Genomic DNA, 5,571 nt, shown 5'->3' on the forward strand with positions numbered 1-5,571 from the left:
GGAGCAGGAGGAAGAGGAGCAGGAGGAAGAGGAGCAGACCCTCGTTCAGCATCGCTCAGCGCCACACAGACTGATGCTCTTTCCTCAAACGATCATTTAAACTGACAGATATTTTCTTTTAGGAACTGAAACTGAATAAAAAGATAAATATACAGAGCAGGTGAAACGTTTGACCTTGATGTTTTATTACATTGCAACAGAATATTTATGTAATTTTCTCCAGAGTTTTGGTGGAACATGAACACAAAGTCGTGCATAAACATGAAGCGGAAGAAAAAAAAGACATTTTCTTTTTCTTACTGCAAATAACGAAAGGTGGTCTTTGCATGTACTACTTTAGGTCAACATGTTGCTGAACTCTCTTGTGCTGAAATTACAACTGTACATTGTTTATAACAGCTTTACCAGGTTATGATTACAGACTAGTGAATTTTTTTGCAAATTGTACACCTCTGTTGTGCTTCATCCTCATGGCAACAGCAGAAACAATGTTTACTGTCGTCATGTTAAAGTTGCTCAGACAATAAATGAACAGCCTAAAAGCAAAAACTGTGTTTAATGGATGGTTGAGTTATTAGAAATGATCCCATAATTCTGAGGTTTAAAACTGACCTGTTGTTTGATTCAACGTCTTTTAAGCTAATTTAAGATACCAGGGAGCAGCATTCACCTTTCCTACATTCATGTCTGATCTTAGCTAGAATCAACTGAAGCCGATCAGTAGAGAAGAGGTGGAGAGGTTCTTCTAATCAAATCTAGATCTATGGCCATTTGTCATTACTAAAACCTCTAAATCAAATCGAGAAGTAAACTTTATAACACAATACTGGTCCTCAGCTCTTGGGAAAAGCCAAACAGATACAGATATGATTCACATTTTCTGCTTCTGGTGGAAAATAATTTCCACTACAGAAAACTCCTGTTATGAAAATCATGACTGTCTGCAGTTATTAGACCTGGAGACATAAATTGGCTTCAATCATTTCAGATAATTATTGTTTGGCTGGAATGAAAAAGCCCAAACATAGCTTGTTTTTATCCCCAAAGTTTGGAAAGTGTATTTGCAATGTTGAAACACCATTTCCAGAAGGGCTGCAGATCTACAAACTAACATGGATCCAGGCCTCCAGAACCACATCCTGCAACTTTTCTCCATAAAGGTCCAACAAATCTGGATCGAATGGCTGAAATACCTCCTCAGTCTGCAGTCGGGTTCTGCCAGTTGCAGGAACCTCCTGGACTGGAGCGGCATGAGAATACTCAGGCACTGAAAGAGGAAAACGTGCTACTCAGTGAAGAACTCTCACATTTAGAATTTAAAAAAAATATTTCATTTTTGTGAAATCGTCGGCATCCCAGGTATTAATAATTCACATTTCTCTCTTTTGCCAATAGCAGATCTTTGTGTTTGTTCCTGAGTTTGTTCAGGAGAAGAGAGCAGGATCTGTGATCATTCCTCCAGTTCTTCAGATCAGCCAGAGTCCTTGTTTTCTTCATTTCAGCCCACATGCTTGAGTTATACATGATTTGGAGTCAGGGACTCAGGTCGCAATAGATGATGTTTGATTTGTCTTTGAACAGTTTTTGCATTGATACAGCCAAACATATTACACTGATTACCTGGGAAGAGACCAAGGAAAGGCTAATTTTAAGCTCTGCTTCATTTTTAATTCAAATGTTTTGCTATTTAACCTCCTGCTGTGAAGCGCTGATGATCCTGTTCACTCTAAAGCTGAGCAGGAACTGTCTGCAGAATGTGGTTGTGACGAACTTTTACATTTCCAAAACACGTTTTAGCTTTTATTTTAAAAGGTTGATGACAAAATCTGCCAGTATTCCACAACCAGTAGCAGAAGAAGAGTCTTTGCTCCTAAAAGATGTTTTTGTTTGAAAGCTCTATTTTTTCCTCTGTTGAATGAATTACCTCTGTTTGGGGAGCAGCACTCAGGCTGCTTATGAACCACTGAAAACACAGGGATGTGCAAGACCACCTTCAGCAAACAGTGCATGACCGACTGTCACTGGCCTCCAGTCATGAGAACAGAAAAGATAAATATAAACCTGCCATAATACGATTCTGAGCCTTTAGAAGGAAAGTACAGCCTGCAGAATTAGTGGCCATGATCTATGATCACCTTTCTTCCACACAGAGCGTCTGACTTTAACGTACTAGCATTTAGCCTTGGTAGCCTGAAGATGCGTTTTGCTTCCCTTACAATCCTGCTGCTTGTTTGCAGTGATGTCATAGTTACGTTGATTGCTGACTACTCCTTGAAAAAGTAACTTAGATTACTGATTACTTGATTTGGAAAGTAACTAACATTCATTAAAAGTGACGTTTTTAGTTATTTTCAGCAGCTGCTAACAGCAACAACGCTCCACCACCTCTGACCAGCTGAGCCAACCGGTCAATAATGACGAGTTTCCATCGATTTAAGAAATACTTAGGGGATCTTGACAAAAGTGCTCATATTCTAATGTTTTTCAAAATCAACATGCATTATAATTTAGTATGCAGGCTTTTTATTTTGAGTTGCTGATTAGAATCTTGAGTGTTTTTTTATTTTTAAGATTTGAAAAAAGTGCAGATATTCTAATGTTTTTCAAATTCTATATGCAAAATGGTTAAATTTGAAGTTTAGGTTTCTATTGGCCAGTATGGGGCTTGAACCCATGACCTCAGGGTTACCAGCACCACACTCTGACCAGTTGAGCTAACCAGCCATATGTAACGTTCAGTTTTCATCAATTTAAGAAATACTTACATGATTTTAACTGAGTGAAGTATTCATATTCTAATGTTTTTCAAAATTACCATGCATAATATTTTATTTTCCAACCTGTTTTTATTTTGAAGTGTTGATTTTCTGAAAGCATTTATGTTTTAATTGGCCAGTTCTGGGATTGAACCCATGTTTGAAGCAGTCCAGTTGTCTGGGACCAAGAGAAATGGGCTTTTCTGTCATATCTACAGTTCAAGAAAACAGAAATGAATAGCTTTCTTCCTGGAAATCCTTCTCTTCTTAAAATGCAACAAGTTAAAAAAATAAAACATATTCAATTTACAGGAATTGTTAGTGGAATTGTGTGTGATTTTCTTAAAAACACATCTTCCAGAGTGTGGTACATTTTTCCCCCAATGAATAAATCTACTCAAATCAAAGGTTACAGCAGACCTCTGCTGGTGCAGTGCTACTTGGGATGATACTGGCTGTGTTTGCAGAACAGCCAATCCAGGAGTAAGATTTCTTTCCTTTGGTCTCGATTGGCTTTAAGCCCCAGAGCGGAGATAAAGAATACTGTATGTTGGCTTCTGCAGAAGCACCAATAGGTGATAAGGGACCAATATATCAATAATTAGATGTCTGATGGGACAGAAAAATACACACTCTGGTTGTGCATTGTAAACAGCAAAATGACAGAATCTAACAACACAGTCCCACTAGACGTGATAAATGCAGAAAATGCTACAAAACAGCAAGGGAGGAGGAGCATGGGACTTTAATATGCAAGTCTGAGAACGGAGAGGAGGAGATGTGTTAGAGGCCGAAAAGGCTGGGCTAAATACATGTAAGAATAATGTAGTGTTGTTGGACCTGGTGGGTAGGTGGACGGGCAGATTTAGCATGGCTGCTAAAAATAAGCCTGTCAACCGTTTGGACTGGAAGCTGAAAGCAAATCTTTGTTTTAACTTGGCTCATGCTGGTGCTTTGTTTCCTTAGCATCTCAGCCGAGGTCCAAATGAGCTGAGCTGACATTAAACCCAGAAAGAATCACGATTTCCTGCTACAGCCTCCATCTGCAGGGTGGCAACACCCACAAATCACATTAAACAATATTACACTTTTAGTAGCTGATTGGGCAAACAGTGAAACCAAAATAATATGTGCATCATGATTGTGTACATTAATCATAGATTATTAGAGGGAAACAGGAAAAAAACTGCACTGGGTTTAAATTGTGCACTTTAATCAGTTAGTGGAGTCCAGCTGCAAAAGAGCGTGTTTGAAATGCACACTGGGCTGAAGGAGAGCTGATATATGAGCAGGAGAGGACAAAGGGGAGAAAAAGTTGGAATTGATTCCACATAATGAATGAATGTGTACTTTTGTCTCAGGCTTTGCAGATTTACTGCTGTAGTTTTCCACTCTGAGACTCCATTAGCAGGTTGTAAGAAAAAAAAAAAACAACTAGTGACAAAAGTGCCGTTTTTAGGAAAACCCCAGGCTGCTTCATGGCAAAGAGAGTCAGTTAGTGATTCATGCATGTACGGCTTTATTTGAGTTTCACTAGTGGGTCACCATTACAGAACTTTGTTCTGCTAATGTTGAAAAAACACAATTTCACAATTGAGGTGTTTCTATTAAACAAGAAATGAATAAAAACATGCTGCACCATCATCTTCCTACCATATGCTAGTTGTGTTTCTTTTACATTTTTGTGTTTCCAAAACTTTGTTGACATTCTGCTGATAAAAAAAACACAGTTCACATAGTAAATGGTATGATATACAGATGTAAATCTTTTAAAAAGAGGCTGTTCTTAGCATGAATCTTCTTCCATAGGTCACCATGTTTCTGTTCCACATATTAATGTAGTGGAAAAAGATTAATGGTGATTATGAGTTAAATCCACTGGCTGGCCACATCTGACACAGAAACACGAGGAGGACAAGATGTGAATGACTGGAATAGTTCCTGAGCAGACAGTGGATCAGAAAGCAGAGTTCTGGTTTTCTTGGCTTGGCTGCCGAGGTTCCAGCCGACCCCAGAGGTACGCTGGAGAAAACTGAGACGAAGCTTCATGACCCGCCTCCCCTCGCACTCTGAACAGGTTTGGAGTGTTCTTGTGTCTGTTGGTGATCTATGCTGACAACATCCCACGCTATGATGCTTCCCTGAGGCGAGCAAAGAAGGATGGCGGTATCAGTTTTCTCCTGACCGTTTCCCCCTGCAGCACAAAACTCAGGCTGACTTTCCGACGCACTTCTGATATTCAGGAAATGAATCACGTTTATGAGGAAGTTGGTGTGAGAAAACAATATAGAGAAAATCTGATCACAAGGCAATTTCTTTTTTTTGAGAAGTTTATTGCAGTTTATATAATTCACGTTTAAAAAACAAACTTCATTTTAATGTGTCATGCTCTTTATTACGGCTGCTTCTTATTTTGTCCTTGCAAACTTTCTAACAAGCTGGGTGATGAGGAATCTCCTGCTGCTGCCGCCTGCAGCGCTTTACAAGATTAACGTGTTCTCCGGATACTTCAGAGTGAGCAATGAAAGCGTCTCACTGAGCCAAGCCAGTGATGATCACCACACAATTTATTGCTTGTTGTTTACTTGTCCACAAAGCACACAAACACTCAAAGGCATCCACAAAGCGGGCCTCTCTATCAACGCTCAAGCAACCTTTATCAGAGTTGCTACGTTGGCTTACGAAGCTGAACCTGTTCAGAACGAAGCAAAGCTCAAGCCTCCAGTCACACAAATATATTCATCCTGACAATTATAAATATTTCTCCCTCTGCTAAACCCAAATTATCCGAAAGCAGAAAAGCAAAACGAAGCTG

At 39.3% G+C, this 5,571-nt stretch overlaps 1 non-coding gene across 1 annotated transcript; it reads right to left on the reverse strand.

The window, feature by feature from the left end:
* Nucleotides 1-2,650: 2,650 nt before the first annotated feature.
* On the reverse strand, nt 2,651-2,724 carry trnat-ggu (transfer RNA threonine (anticodon GGU)). The gene has a single exon. It is a non-coding gene; the product is annotated as a tRNA-Thr (tRNA).
* Nucleotides 2,725-5,571: the final 2,847 nt, after the last annotated feature.

The sequence above is a fragment of the Poecilia reticulata genome, linkage group LG15, assembly GCF_000633615.1.
Source record: "Poecilia reticulata strain Guanapo linkage group LG15, Guppy_female_1.0+MT, whole genome shotgun sequence".
NCBI lineage: Eukaryota > Metazoa > Chordata > Actinopteri > Cyprinodontiformes > Poeciliidae > Poecilia > Poecilia reticulata.